Source organism: Mirounga leonina, unplaced genomic scaffold (genome assembly GCF_011800145.1).
Source record: "Mirounga leonina isolate KUSES-001 unplaced genomic scaffold, KU_Mleo_1.0 Mir_201, whole genome shotgun sequence".
Taxonomy (NCBI): domain Eukaryota; kingdom Metazoa; phylum Chordata; class Mammalia; order Carnivora; family Phocidae; genus Mirounga; species Mirounga leonina.
The window spans coordinates 17365495-17381382 of NW_023270504.1; the positions used below are offsets into that span (position 1 = coordinate 17365495).

Genomic DNA, 15888 nt, shown 5'->3' on the forward strand with positions numbered 1-15888 from the left:
CTATAAAGTTGAATGATAAAAACCATATATAGTTTATATATATATATATATATATATATACATATATATATGTATACTGTTTGAATGCATTTAAAGTTTAGCAAAACTAAGATATACTATTAGAAGTCAAGATAGTAAGTGCAGTTGGGAAAGAGGTGTTGTGTAGTGACCTAACTGAGGCATGAGGAGAGCCTTTGGAAACTCTCTTCTCATATTTTTTTAAATTTGATTTTTTGTAGCAGACATCATTTTTCCATACCATTTAAAATTCTTTCTTTTTTTTTTTTTAAAGATTTTATTTATTTGTCAGAGAGAGAGAGAGAAAGCACAAGCAGGGGAGCGGCAGGCAGAGGGAGAAGCAGGCTTCCTGCTGAGCAAGGAGCCCGATGCGGGACTTGATCCCAGGACCCTGAGATCATGACCTGAGCCGAAGGGAGATGCTTAACCAAGTGAGCCACCCAGGCGTCCCCCATTTAAAATTCTTCTACAATGATGATAACGCTTGTATTTATTTAATCATTTTCTTGTTACTGTTCCTTAAGATTTCTTATTATAGGGCGCCTGGGTGGCTCAGTTGGTTAAGCGACTGCCTTCGGCTCAGGTCATGATCCTGGAGTCCCGGGATCGAGTCCTGCATCCGGCTCCCTGCTCAGCGGGGGGTCTGCTTCTCCCTCTGACCCTCCCCCTTCTCATGCTCTCTCTCTCTCATTCTCTCTCTCAAATAAATAAATAAAATCTTTTAAAAAAAAAAGATTTCTTATTATAAATAATGCTTATGGAACATTTTTTTAAGATTTATTTATTCATTTTATTTATTTATTTACTTATTTATTCATTCATTTTTTAATATATTTATTCATTTGAGAGAGAGAGAGCATGAGAACTGGGGAAGGGGCAGAGGGAGAGGGAGACTCTCAAGCAGACTCCGCACTGAGCAGACTCCGCACTGGGGGATGATTCCAGGACCCCAGGATCACGGCCTGAGCCAAAATCAAGAGCCAGACACTCAACCAACTGAGCCACCCAGGTGCCCCAAGGGACATTCTTATAGATGTTTTTGTACACATCCTTATTTCCTAAAATAAATCCCTGTATGTTAATTTGCAACTTTTTGTGACTTTATGTGTTATCAAATTGGCTTCCTACAAAATTGTGCCAACTTATTTTTCTACTAGCATTAGATGAAGTGCCCAACTACTCATACACTTGGCCACATTTGGTATTATTATGTCCATTGTTAACATTACTAAGCTGATAAATAGAAAGTGGTAAGTCTTCTATTTGTGGTTTCTTGACTATTAGTGAGTTTGGACAACTTTTCATAAATTTAGCTACCTATGTTTTGCAAAATACCTATTTATGACTTTTGTCCACTTTTCTACTAGGATGTATTTTTCATTGGTAAGCTTTTTATATATCAAGGCTTTGAATTTTTTCTCTTCTTGTGCTAACTTCATTTAATTTAAAAAGAACTTCATTTTCAAATAGTTATAGATTCACAGGAAGTTGCAAAATACACTACAGAGTTTCTGTGTACCAAGTTTCCTGCATCGGTAATGTCTTTACATTAACTGTAGTGTATTATCAAAACCAAGAAACTGACATTGGTAAAAAATGGTTAAATAGATTACAGACCTATATAGATTTCTTCACCTATTTTTAAATCTATTAACGGAGATTTTAAACATAAATTTTAATGCAGTCATTCTTATTTTTTTTAAATCATTTACACTTCTGGTTTCTGGTTCCACCATATAAGAACTTGGATGTTGACACTCCACCTTAAGAACAAGGAAGAAGCTGAAGAGACTGAAAAATCAACAACTCTTCTTGGATCTGCAAGAGAAAGGAGGACCCAGGGCAAATCACCACCTCCAAGATTGGAGAGACAGACAAGCAAATGCAAAGAGTTGTAGTTTAGGAGAGCAGAGACTCACAAGCAGAAACCACTACACGAACCAGTGCCAGGGTAGGAAAATACGAACTGTAACTGATGAATTGCCAGAGGCTCAGTGCAGACAAGTCTGACTACGTTAAAAATTCCAAAGGGACCCAGTCATAGGGGAGTCCTGACTATATTGTGAGATTTACCCCTGAGGAGCACAACCAGCTTCCCACAGTAAGTATAGGAGAAAAATCCCCTTGGGCTTCCGTAGGGGGAGGGAAAGGAATGATTTTGAAATACCTCAGAGGATTCTCCTTTTAATAAGACCGACCCTCAGGGGAAAGAATTAACCAGATTCTAACCTAGTCAGGTATTATCAAAGTGTAACTGACCTGAGGAAGGGAAATACCCAAATCCAGTCACTCTAGCCATCTTGTCCCATCTAAGGAGAGAGAGAAAAACTTAGAAACACTTGTGAAGTTCACAGTCCAGAGTCACAGTCTCACTAAAAGACTGAGACCTAATCATAGGGATATAGGACACTTCCCCTGGCCCCATACCTCGACACCACATTACTAAAGGTCTATTTATAATAGTTCATTTTATCCAGTACATCATGTTTAGTTATCAAGGAAAAATTAGAGAGCATTAGAAAAGGCAAAAAACACAATTTGAAGAGACAGAGTAAGCATCAGAAGTAGACAAGGCAAAGATGTTGGAATTATTAGATGGGGAATTTAAAACAACTATGAGGGGTACCTGGATGGCTCAGTCAGTTAAGCCTCTGCCTTCAGCTTAGGTTGTGATCCCAGGATCCTGGGATCGAGCCCCATGTAAGGTCCTTGCTCAGTGCAGAGTCTGCTTCTCCTTCTGTTCCCCCCTCCCCACCGCTTGTGCTCTCTCTCTCAAATAAATAAATAAAATTTTTTTAAAAATAAATAAAACAACTATGATTATTATGCTAAGGGTGCTGATAGATAAAGTAGGCAACATGCAAGAATAGATGGGCAATATAAGCAGAGAGAAATTCCAAGGGAAAAAAAAAAAACAAAATAAAATGCTAGAGATAAAAAACACTGCAACAGAAATGATGAATGCCTTGAGGGTCTTATTCTGGACACTGCTGAAGAAAGAACCTCTGAGTACCTGAGTACTATTGATATACATTGACATATCTCTAATATTGATGACATTTTGAGGAATAAAATGTTGAAAGACATGTTAAACCAATAAAAACCCAACAACTGGATTTTAACATTCAGTGTGTTGTGATGAAAAGACAAAAATCGAAGTATTTCTAAGCCACCTGTCACAACATGTAAAAACGGTAAGAGAAAAATTGGGCTAGAATTAGAAATATGAAATGTGCACCTTCTCAGAAAGGATAGCTACAAATGTGGATTTCTTATTGTAATAGGGAGGTAACACTTGGGCAATGTGCTAGTCTGTGTTTTCCTTTCTATATGGGAATGAAAAAATTACAAATTAGAATTAGGGGAAAATATTTAAACCTATCAACTATCTGCAAAAGGATCAGGATAAGAAAAAAAAAAAGATTACCCTATCCCCCATCTGTAAAGTGGGGCAGTAACCTGGACTTCAGAAAACTGTTGTGAATACAGGTGTTTGCACACTATCCACCCACCTTCACCATCACTGCCACACCTTTGGCCCCAAGCACTATTATTTCCTGGTGGTTAGTTGATTGCAATGTTTCCCTAACCAGCTGCTCTTTCTGCAGCCTGCTCCACTACAATTCATTCTCAATCCAGGAGGAGTAATCATTTTAAAACTTAATTCAGATTGTGTCACTCCTCTGCTCACATTCTTGCAATGGCTTCCCATTCCCTTACCTACTTCGAGTTAGGCAGAAAAGTCCAACCCCCTTACCATGGCCTATAAGGCCCTCCACCCACCTTTTTCCTGTGGATCTTCCCAGGCCATCTCCTTCTCGTCATCCAGGTCTTCAGATAATATACCAATAGTATCCTTGAAAACCAAAAAGCAAAGAGCACAAAGTCTGAGAAAAACAACAAAATATCCAAGACAACTACATGAGGTGTAATATACATGTAACGAGAATACCAGAGGAGAAGAAAGAGAGGAAGAAACAGAAGAAATATTTGAAACAATAATGACTGAGAATATCCTCAATTGATTATCAGGCAGCAAACCACTGATCTAGGAAGCTCAGAGAATACCAAATAGGATAAATACCAAAAACAGTATACCTAGGCATATCAATTTTAAACCAGAAAAAGTCAAAGGAAAAAATCCTGAAAGAAACCGGGGAGGGTGACAAAATCTTACCTATAGAGGCACAAAGATAAGAAGAACATCTTTATTGGGGTGCCTGGGTGGCTCAGCCGGTTGAGGCTCCAACTCTTGGTTTCAGCTCCGGTCATGAACTCATGGGTAATGGGATCGAGCACTACGACGGGCTCTGAGCTCAGCAGGAGTCTGCTTGAGATTCTCTCCATTTGACACTCCCCCCACTCGCATGTCTTTGCTCTCTCACTCTCTCTCAAATAAATAAATCTTAAAAAAAAAAAAAAAGGAGTACATATTTCTTCATTCTTGAGGTTACTAATAGTCTTTCCATACCAGAATTTTACCAATTCCATATTGGTGGATTACTGCTGGGATTTCCTAAGGAAATACTAAATGGGCTTGAAAATTCTGGTGCCAACCATGAATGTTTCCTTTTCTTCTTGTGGGAACAAATCTAATATTGTCAAGAGTCAGTGTGCTCTCACACTAAGAAATCTGTGTATTTGCACTGTTGTAAAACAAGTCACTTCACTGAATCCTTTGATTAAAGCTTGTGTAGTTTATGAACTGTGTTCCTTTTTAAAAAAAAAAATGAAGTATTTTGTGAAAAACTCATATTTTTACATCCTACATAGGGCAACAGGAAGATGTAAAAGAATTTTATTGTGGGCTTACAGTTTTACCCTAGGAAAGGTAGCCCAGTCAAATCTGTGGATGTAGAACTGTGTACTATTTCTTTTCTTTTTTTTACAATTTTTTTTATTTATTTGACAGAGAGAGACAGAGCGAGAGAGGGAACATAAGCAGGGGAAGTGGGAGAAGGAGAAGCAGGCTCCCCACTGAGCAGGGAGCCTGATGTGGGGCTCGATCTCAGGACCCTGGGATCATGACCTGAGCCAAAGGCAGACGCTTAATGACTGAGCCACCCAGGTGCCCCAATCAATGTACTATTTCTATCCCTGCTGTCTTGCAGGCCCTGGGGGGACAGTGCCAGCCCTGAGTGTTGGGACACTTTGGACTTCTAAGTCTCTCAACTTGAGGCAGATGGCTGAAAGCAGTGCAGGTGGGTTTGGAACATTATTTGGGCACTGAGTTTGACAGAGGATAAAGGGCACATGCAAACCTTTCATAAGCCTCTGCCTCTTGAAATGCGAGGCTCCATCTCATTATAATTAAAAGAAGGAATCAAGACAGTCTGGCCCATGCAGTGGGTTGATTTCCAAAACTGGCAGAACCTAAAACATGAGCATCTAGGTTGTTTCTTTAATTTTTTAGTCATTATAAATAATACTACAATAATATTAATATATGGTGTTTCTATCTTTAACATTTGGTCAGTTATTTCCTTAGGATAAATCCCTAAAAGTGGAATTTCTAAGTCAAAGAATATGCATGTTCATTTACACTTGTTTGGTACATATTGCCCAAACTACCCATTTGAAGGCTGTACTGATTCATATTCCTACCAATGGAACATAAGAATGCTCATTTCCTACATCTTTACCAACACTGGGCATAGACATCCTTTGTAACTTTTGAAGAATTCAATGTCTAATATGAAACAGATCGTGTTGCTCTTCTATTTTAAAACCTCCAGAGTTTCTCCATTGTCCATTCTCAAACGTTTTGGTAGCAGGACCTCTTCATGGTTTTAAAAATTATTAAGGGCCCCAAAGAGCTTTTATTTACATGAATTATACTTATTAATATTTCCTGTATTATAAATATATTACTGTAAGTTGATATAAACAAAATTTGAATTTTTTATTTAATTCATTAAAAAATAAACCCATATGTGTTAACACAAATACCATGTTTATGAGAGATAACTATTTTCCAAAAAAAAAAAAAAAAAAAACACTAGTGAGATATATGGCATTGCTTTACATTTTGCAAATCTCTTTAATTCTGGCTTAAAAGATATTTTATTATAGTAGAAACAGAAGTCTCATATCTGTTTTGGCATTCAATTTGTTGCAATATTGCACATCATATAGCCTTTGGAAAACTTTCCTGTACCCACAGGAGAGGAGAATGAAAAAAGTAAACAATGTCTTAGTATTATTATGAATGTAGTTTTGGCCTCATGGACTCCCTAAAAGGTTCTTGGAGACCTCAGGGGTCTGCAGACAGTACTTAGAGAACCATAAAGTCCAAAGGATCAAGTCTAACTCTTTAGCATGCCATGAGTCCTTTCTTGATTCAACCCTAAACTTTCATTGATTATTCTATCATGCTCATTCTTACAGCCATACAGAAGTCTGACTCCTTCCCAAACACATTATGCATTTTCAGTTCTATATGTTTTTATAAATACTATTCTTGATTCCAGGAATTCCTGTCCCTGGTGGCTATATTGAGATTAGAGGGAATTCAATAAATTATAACCCTCTCCAAGCTCTGAATAAACTAAGAAATAAAACAAAAAAGTAAAAACAGAGAGAACCAAGTATCACTTTCATTACCAATAGGGCTGATTTTGAAGAATAGAGTTAGCTTACTATATGGCAGCAATGGGCTTCTTGATAGTCTACTCCCGGAACTTCACAGATAGACCCACCCAGATGCAGACAGTGCTGGGCAACTATGGGCCTCCAACAGAGTCTCCCTGCTCCCTTATTAAATTTTTTTTCAAAGATTTTATTTGTTTATTTGAGAGAGAGCATGAGAAAGAGTGAGAGCACAGCAGGGGGTCGGGGCAGAGGGAGAAGCAAGCTCCCAAGGAGCAGGGAGCCCGAGGCGGGGCTCAATCCCAGGACCCTGGGATCATGACCTGAGCTGAAGGCAGACGCTCAACCAACTGAGCCACCCAGGCGCCCTTCGTTATTAAATTTTGAGAAAGAAAAGGGGCTTACTCAAAAGAGGAGAAAGGAGGAAATACTTGAGCTACATGCAACCACCAGTTCCTTATCCCAGAGTCAACAAATAGGTACCTCACTCCATCTTTCTGGAAGGCAGATGACTGAGGGAAAAACTGGGAGAAACTGAGGGGGGTGTTATGCTTGTGGTTTTCTTTCCCATGAAAGAAAACAGGAATGGGAATGAAACATACTCTCCACCTACTTCCACACACACACCCCACCAACAATATCCCTTATCTACATACCCCTTTATCATACTCAAATGTTACCTATTGGATGACACTTCATTTAACTTCCTGACATATTCTCCCCTCTGCTTACATAACATTTTGTACACATAAATTCAACAAGTGATACTCAAACTATTACATGCGAGACATGAAGAACACAAATACAAATAATGTACTATTTCTGCCTTCCAAAACTTGGGGAAATGATATTTATGACAGCATCTCTGATATAGCTCTCAGATTCTTAGCCCCTACATTTATTCTGTCAACATATTTGGAAGCACTAAGTACACAGACACCCTTTTTCTATGAAATAATTTATGCATGTCATTGCACCATCTGAAATCTGTCTACATCATTTGACCCTCACAAATCTGTATTCAACTTGCATGATGCCCCTGAAATCTTTCCACACTACTCTCATTTCCTATCAAGATCTAGCCAGACCAGTGCCACCAGTAATAATCCCTCAAACCTAACAATTCATTTTTTTATCCTTCCCATTTCCCTCGTAATTTTATACTTCGGTGCATACCTTTGTGTGTTTGTGTGTATTGTATTTATAGCTATAATGGTAGAAACCTGCCGTAGCACAGCTCAGTATATAAGGATTTGGAAATAACATAGGCCAAATCCCAGATCCTAAGACCCAGCAGTAAATATAATAAAAGCCTGATATAACATGTTTAACCTATAAGGAGGGCACTGTTTCTGTCCCTGAACAGCTCATTACAGAGATTCCACTGCATTGTTATTTCTCCCCATCTCCATGGCAGCCTGCAGACTCCTTGAGAGCACGATCATCAGCAGAATGGTTAGATTAAATGACCTTTGGGAGGGGTCTGCTTTTACCCCCCCGAAATTCTCTAATTCTGGTGAGTTTCTTCTACTTGGAAGTATGGCACAAAAGCTTCATTTTACCAAAGCTCCTGGCACATAGTCTGTCACAGTAGTTAGAAGTACAGATGCTGAAACCAAGAGTAACTGGCCTCAAATCCAGGCTATCTGTGTGACTTTAAAACAAATCACTTCCTTTCTTTTCTCTTTTTTTTAAGATTTTATTTATTCACTTGCCAGAGAGAGAGGGAGAGAGAACACAAGCAGGGGGTAGTGGCAGGCAGAGGGAGAAGCAAGCTCCCCACTGAGCAGGGAGCCAGATGTGGGGCTCGATCCCAGGACCCTGGGATCATGACCTGAGCCGAAGGCAGACGCCCAACCGACTGAGCCACCCAGGCGTCCCAAATCACTTCTTTCTCTATGCCTCCATCAACTCATCTGTAAATTGATACTAATCATACCCGTCTCATAGGGCATGTTGTGAGGATTAAACAGTTAATATATATAAGCACTTAGAACAGTGGCTACCATATACTTAGTGTACAATAAAGTATCAATTACCAGTTAGTACCAGCAAATATGTGTTCAGAGAATGCTATAATCCCCAGTAACTTAAAATACACGTTTAATAGGCACTCAGGAAGTTCTGTAGACCGAACTTGGGTCTGAATTTTATAGCCTTATCAAATCCTTTTAAATACCATGTCTCATTAAAATAAAAACATTTCAAATTAGAAAGGCAGTTAGTCTTTACTAAAAACTAATTCCCAGTATATATACCAGGCATATACATGTTGAATCTACCAATGAAATCCTATTATAAGACCATGTTTGTATAGTTCTATTATATTCAAAAATACTCATATCCATTTTTAGAGCTTCAATCAAGCATTTACACAATATCTGTAATATCTCTTCTTGGCAAAATCTTGCTACAGGTGTGTCAAATGTTCTAATCATACCACCAGGTACAGACACTGACTGCAGTTTAAAAGATATAATCAAAGAACATATTGAATAATTCCATAAAGCTTAGAAAGCGAAGCTAACTTTCAACCACAGAATGGCTTAAGAAGTGGGTAAATTTGGCACATTTGCTCTTAAGTCATTTTAAAAGCATTAAAACATATTTCAAAGATTTCAAACATGCAATTATTTTTTCTGCCACTCAAAACATGAAATAAACATCACTTTAGAAAGATATGTGCTTTTTTATCTATCAAAACAAACAACTTAATGAATAAAAATTGTTTTCCCAAACCATTTTTCATACATTTGCAACTCATCCAGCAAATCCCAGGTCTGAAATTACAGAAGCCATTGGTGAAATGTATCATTGTCCCCCCAGATTAAAATGCATTAAATTCAAGGTGTGGTTATTCTATGAAAAACTACTCTAAAAACATGTATCATGCATTTACTTTGGAATTGCATTCACTAGCAAAATTGCACTTTTGTCTCCTTGGATGGCACTGATATTTTATGTTTATCTTGTAGATCGGTGTTATTTTATAATCACATCCTCCCTGTATTTATCCAAAGTGATAATTATCTTTTAAATTAGTAAATAACTCTGGGTCACCTACTCTTTATGAGGTATTTGGCTGGATATTATAAGGGGGGGTCCAGCTGGTGACAACAGGTTTACCCCTCAGGTTTCCCATTTAGGGAGGGCAGAAAGGTAAGGCAAATGAATAAACCAAATATAAGACTCTCTGCTCTGTCCCTGTCCCTTTACCAGTTCCAGGCCCACTATGTCATCATGATGAAGATCTAGACCTCTGCCCTAGACCACTCTTGCTTGACTTGTTTGCCATTTGTCTCCAACTTCTTATTCTGTGATCTCTTAGTTGAAAATGTTTCCCTATACACACCCCAGGTTGGTGCATTTGTTAACAGACACATTTGGAGCCTCTTGGCTGACTTGGATTTTTCTCCGCTCTTGAGCCCCAGCCTTGCAAAGCTCCACGTAAGAGATCTGCCTGCCAGTTCTGCACTGTAAGACTGACCTTACTTAGCTGAGACCCCTCCTCATCCCTTGCTTCCCCTTCTCCTCACAACCTGCCTGCCATAGAGGGGAAATCAGAAAAAAATACTAGACAATCTTTTAGTATAATGATGACATACAGAATGATAGATACCAGTCGTTACAGTAAGTTGGAAGAATGCGAAATGGCTTCTGATTTTGAATCTTCTTTTCTTGATGCTGCTTAGGGATGGGCTTCAAGGATGCCCAGTAGGAGGAACTAGAGCAGAAGCCTGTTGATACTCATCAAATGATTAGATTTTTCTTGGGGCGCCTGGGTGGCTCAGTCGTTAAGCATCTGTCTTCAGCTCAGTCCCAGGGTCCTGGGACCGAGCCCCGCATCGGGCTCCCTGCTCCGCGGGAAGCCTGCTTCTCCCTCTCCCACTCCCCCTGCTTGTGTTCCCTTTCTCGCTGTGTCTCTCTCTGTCAAATAAATAAGTAAAATCTTAAAAAAAAACAAAAGATTTTTCTTACCCAAATAGTATATTTTTACATGTGTGATTTTCCACCTTTTTAAAAATAGTGTCAGGATGCTGGTAGAGAGAACTAGAACTTTTTGAACAGTTTCTACATGCCAGACACTTTCCAAGCCCAGTCTTACTTATTATTCCCCTCCATATTCCAGCTGGGAAGATGTTTTATCTGAGAGTGAGATACTGAGTCATGCCGGCTGCCTCGGGCACCACAGCTTCCCACTTCTTGGCACTTTGCGTTTTAGAATTGCTGTTGCCTTTGCTACTGATTTCAAAGTGAGTCAGACTTTATAGTCACCCCAAACACAATGAACAACTTTTCCTATTTAAATGGAACATCGTTACAAATTCCAACTAGTGGCCTCAGACAAAGGCAGCAGATCAAAGCAGGTGGCCCACCCTAGGAAGACAGACCCGGAACTTCTCTGGATTGACAGGGATAGGTGGTGCACGGCCTGGCAGCAGGGGTTTCCCTGGACCCAGATTGGCATCAAAGAAAAGCAGGGAAGATAAGGCTAAAGGAAAAATCATGTAGCAACCCAAAATTTGCAAGCAGCAGCCTGTCGTTGAGACAGAGCCAGAGGATAGGACTGCATTGTGAATCCCTGAAGCCACTGATCTCTGGTTGCTAGGGAAAAAGAATTCACGCAAACACAAAATTTTGTGCCATAAGGAACTTATGTGTCTGTAAACAGCAAGAACGCCTGCTAGTGGAAAACATGGACATGGCATCTCTCCCACACAAACTTTTTGCCAGTAGCTGGTCCAGCAAAAAAAAAAAAAAAAAAAAAATGACCTCATTCAAAAATAAGCATCCATGCAAAGCTACTATAGGAAAATAAGAGAAGAAACAGAGATAAAATGGAAGGTCAAGAATATACAACAGAAAAAAATTTTTCCATAAAACAAATAAATATTTGGGCCAAAAATATTGCCAAAAATTTGAAAGGTAAAAGACCTAAACAGAGCTCCCATACCTATAAAGCAAGAGCTCATATTGGATATACAAGAGCTCAGGGAAGATACTGCAAGCCAATTGGAAATGAAATATGATTTCGCAGAGCCCAGGAATCAAACATTTCACTGGCAGCAACCAGATTCTGTTAAAAACATGGAAAGAAACAAGTATGTGAGGAATAGAAAAAGAGTGTAATTCAATGAAGTAGAAAAAAAATTCAAAAGAATTATGAAAGAATAATAGCTAGACAGGACAGAAAAAAGGCCTTAACATACACAATAACTAATATCTTGAAGAGATTGAAAAAGAATAAAATAGGAAAAAAGTTATACTTCAAAGTAGCTTTTCAGAAATATAACTCAAGACTCTAGACTGAGAGGACTCACTGAACCCTGGGAAAAATTTACACAAAACATTCAACCCTGAATCATGTTTCAGTAAAGTTGCTAGAACTCCAAGAAAAAAGCTGTTGTACATTAAGGCAAAAAGTTTAAGTCGTATTGTTACTTTCCACAAAAATGTTCAGTGCTAGAAGACACTGGAGCAATAGTATAATAGCAAAGTCCTCAGGAAATAAAGTTCATGATCCAAGAATTATACACAGCCAAAGAGTCATTAAAGTATAATGAAAATGAACATTTTTTGAGCTTGCAAAAACTCAGGCAATGGGGTACCAAGTCCTTTCTGAAGAAACTACTATGGGCCAAATTTTGAAAAGCAAAGAGATAAGTGGAGTACTGATCCTAAGTATTGACTTCATTTAACTGTAGGACTAAAACTAAAATAATTGTGGAGGTTATGGTCACAGAACAGAATTTAAATGTGATAAACTCTAATGATGTAGAAATAATATAGCAAAGGTTTGGAGGGGAAGAGGACAGATGGTGGGTAGTAATGTCAATATGCTGATTTTCTCATCCGCTAGAGCAGAGGATAGAAAGATTATTGAAGCTGATAAATCATGTAATAAAGCTACAAGTACATTTCAAAGTCTAAAGAGTATGATATGAAAAATTATATGATCATCAAAAATCAGGTACGTTGGGGAGAAAGATGGGGGAGGAATAGAAAAACTAATTTCATCATTCCTCATGGTAGGAAGTCAATAGATAGCTGTCCAGAGATATAGAAGTTTAAATAGAAGGGGCACTGTCATATATGGCTAATGAGAGTGACTACAGGAAGGACTTCATAGGACTTCTCTAGCCCTGTTGTGTGGGACCAAGAGACAAAGGGCAGCTTTTGCAGAATTCAACTTTAGGGACTCACAAGAAGTGGAAAGACAGCTGAGGGGCAATGAATCCTTCCCTACCACAAAATATGAACAATCTCTCCAGCACTACCTTATTATACTGTGGTTTATAAACTGTCACGATGAGTGATCACCCAACATCTTTGGAATATCATGTGCCACTTTCCCCAAGGAGGCCAAAGTTGCTTTCCCAGCTTCCTTTACAGCTAGAGTACAGGCACGTAACCAAGGCTCCAGCAATCAGACACAACCACACAGGACTTTGACACCCAAGAGAGCAATGGGAGGAATCCATCTTTGGCCATTGTGCTAAATTAGGACTCTAGCTTTCAGGGACAGCAAAGGCAGAGGTTCTGATATCAAGCGCCCAGTGGTGGTAGCATTGTCTAAAGAGTGGAGCAGCTATAAAGAGTGCTTTGGGCATTATTCCTAGCTGGCTGCCTTCTAGATAGAGGGGAGTTCTGTTATTTGCAACTATGAACCATGCCTGATAATGCATCATCGTGGCAGAACACACACTTAAAAAGCCAAAAACAAAATTCAAACATCCTTTCGTGTTAAAAAGACCAAGGGCCTACTGTTTTCATTAGCTCCTAGTCTAGAGATCACTTACACAGTAGCTTCAAATTAAGAAGCCAAGTATCTGTGAAACGTCCCTTCCCTACAACATGTTATCTACTTTAAATGTAAGTTAAAGAATGGGCTCGGTTAAAATAGATCTTAGTTTAAAAAAAAAAAAAAAAGATAGTAGGAAGGGAAAAATGAAGAGGGGGAAATCGGAGGAGATGAACCATGAGAGACTATGGACTCTGAGAAACAAACTGGGGGTTCTAGAGGGGAGGGGGGGATGGGTTAGCCTGGTGATGGGTATTAAAGAGGGCACGTATTGAATGGAGCACTGGGTGTTATACGCAAACGATGAATCACGGAACACTACATCAAAAACTAATGATGTAATGTATGGTGATTAACATAATAAAATAAAATTTAAAAAAATAGGTCTTAGTTTTAAGTGCAATTACACTGGAATCACCAAAGTCAAAGCATTCCAAGTAGGTAAGATCAAATACAACTGAAACTTACTCTTGGCTTGCTGAAAGCCTTGGGAAGATTTTATGGATAATGATCCTAAACTCATCTAAAACGTTTATTCTAGGCTCCAAAGCTTGCATTTAAGCCCCAAGTGTAGTCAAGGTCATTGCCTACTGTGAAAGGGTTATGGTAAAATGTCATTTCCATTGCTCCCTCTCTTGTTCATGGCTATGAAAAGCAGCAAAATGTACACATTCATCCTGCAGTTCTGTGATAAAGAAGTACTGCAGCTGGTGAATTTTACTAACGAAGAGATTAATTTACTTCAGAATCTAGGTATTGAGTACAAAGCGTTCCAGTCCAGTGGTTCTCAGAGTGTGGTTCCTGAGCATCAACATCATTTGGGAACTTCCTGGAAATGCAAATTCTTAGGCCCCACAATTTACTGAATTGGAAATTCTGGGGGTGAGGCCCAGAATTCAGTGTTTTATAAAAAAAAAACTCGGGGTGCCTGGGTGGCTCAGCCAGTTAGCATCCACTCTTGGTTTTGGCTCAGGTCATGATCTCTGGGTCCTGGGATCAAGCCCCGCATTGGGCTCCATGTTCAGCGGGGAGTCTGCTTAAGGATTCTCTCCCTCTCCTTCTGCCCCTCTCCCACCACCCCCAAAATAAATACATAAATCTTTAAAAAAACAAAACTTCTCTTGGTGATTTTCATGTATACTAAAGTTTGAGAACCACTTTCTTTGGAAGCACAACTAAACCACTCCAATCAAAGGACAATCTACTCCTGAGAAGGGAAGAGAAAGATGTACCTTCTTAACAGCATATTTCAGACTATTAAAGGAGTTCTCCCCTAGAACTAACCTAACTTCTCATGTAGCATACACTCATTTCTTCTTCTACAGAGGGGATAGAGGACTTTTGGTTACTACAAGCCAATATATAACTTTTCTTGGGACCATTAGACATCAAGTACTCTTCAATCTTCTCCTTGTTCCTTTTACCTTTATTTATAATCACTTAAAACTCTTTGTCATCCTTGTCAAGCTCCAGAATAAAATACCTCATTTTACCATTCAAATAGATTAAAATACACTTTGTCATTGAACCATAGAAAATAATGCCACAAAACCTAGGTCTCTTATATTCCACCTCTGTTTTAAAGTACATGTACTTCTAAAATAAAAATCAAATTTTAGGTCTGTCATTTCAAGATATCTTGATTCTTCCCCATCCCTGTTCTTCCTTAAAAAAAAAGTTTTAGTTTATTGTAAGGTCACTAAGTATTTCACATATATTGCATTAAACATTCTGATCCTCATTTGCCCTATTAAATTAGAATTGACCAGATGGATATTCCTCTGACTCTCTCTCCTGAGCAGGTTTTAGTTAATTAAAAATGATTATTTTTACTACGTATTTTATATATTGGCCAGATGTTACCTGTGGTCATTTCTGGAAAGGATCATTTCGTGGTGGTTATAAAATACATATTTTCCTTTGGGACGCCAGACTCTTGAGCACGATCAGGAAAACAAATGTGGAAATTGATTTCACCTCATACCTTTTTCTTAGTGCCAAGGTGGCCATAATGCTTCATTTCCTTTGAAAGTATGATCTATTCAAATTCTTTCTTCTATCTCCATTCTGGCTCTATTTATGTTGCATCAAAAAATTATCAGGTTGGTAGAAGAAAAATTAATATTGGTACTAGCAGTGTAAGTTGTTTTTAAAAAAAACCAAAAAACTGATTTGGTTTCTCTAGATGTGGTTTGTGTAAGACATCTACACACGGCCTAGCAAACTGTTCTGCTCCATCAAGACAGAGACTCCGTGCACAGAGGATGAGACTTCCAGATAGGATTTCTAACAGTTCCTGCTTTTATACAGGTCTCCTTAGAAGCTATTTTTCATGGAAACTAATTTGCCTAAATTTCCTGTTAGCGCTGAAATAATCTAGAATGAGGCAAAGATACTGTAATTATGAAATTGTTTTGTGATTGCACTAGTCATTTTTTCTCCATTTGTAGACAAACCAGAATCCAAACAACCCCCTTCTC

At 38.6% G+C, this 15888-nt stretch overlaps 1 long non-coding RNA gene across 1 annotated transcript; it reads right to left on the minus strand.

The window, feature by feature from the left end:
- Positions 1 to 1011: 1011 nt before the first annotated feature.
- Positions 1012 to 6047, minus strand: LOC118025618. The gene is made up of 3 exons (XR_004683369.1): positions 4196 to 6047; positions 3802 to 3874; positions 1012 to 2327 (listed from the first exon to the last, which is right to left on the minus strand). It is a non-coding gene; the product is annotated as an uncharacterized LOC118025618 (long non-coding RNA).
- Positions 6048 to 15888: the final 9841 nt, after the last annotated feature.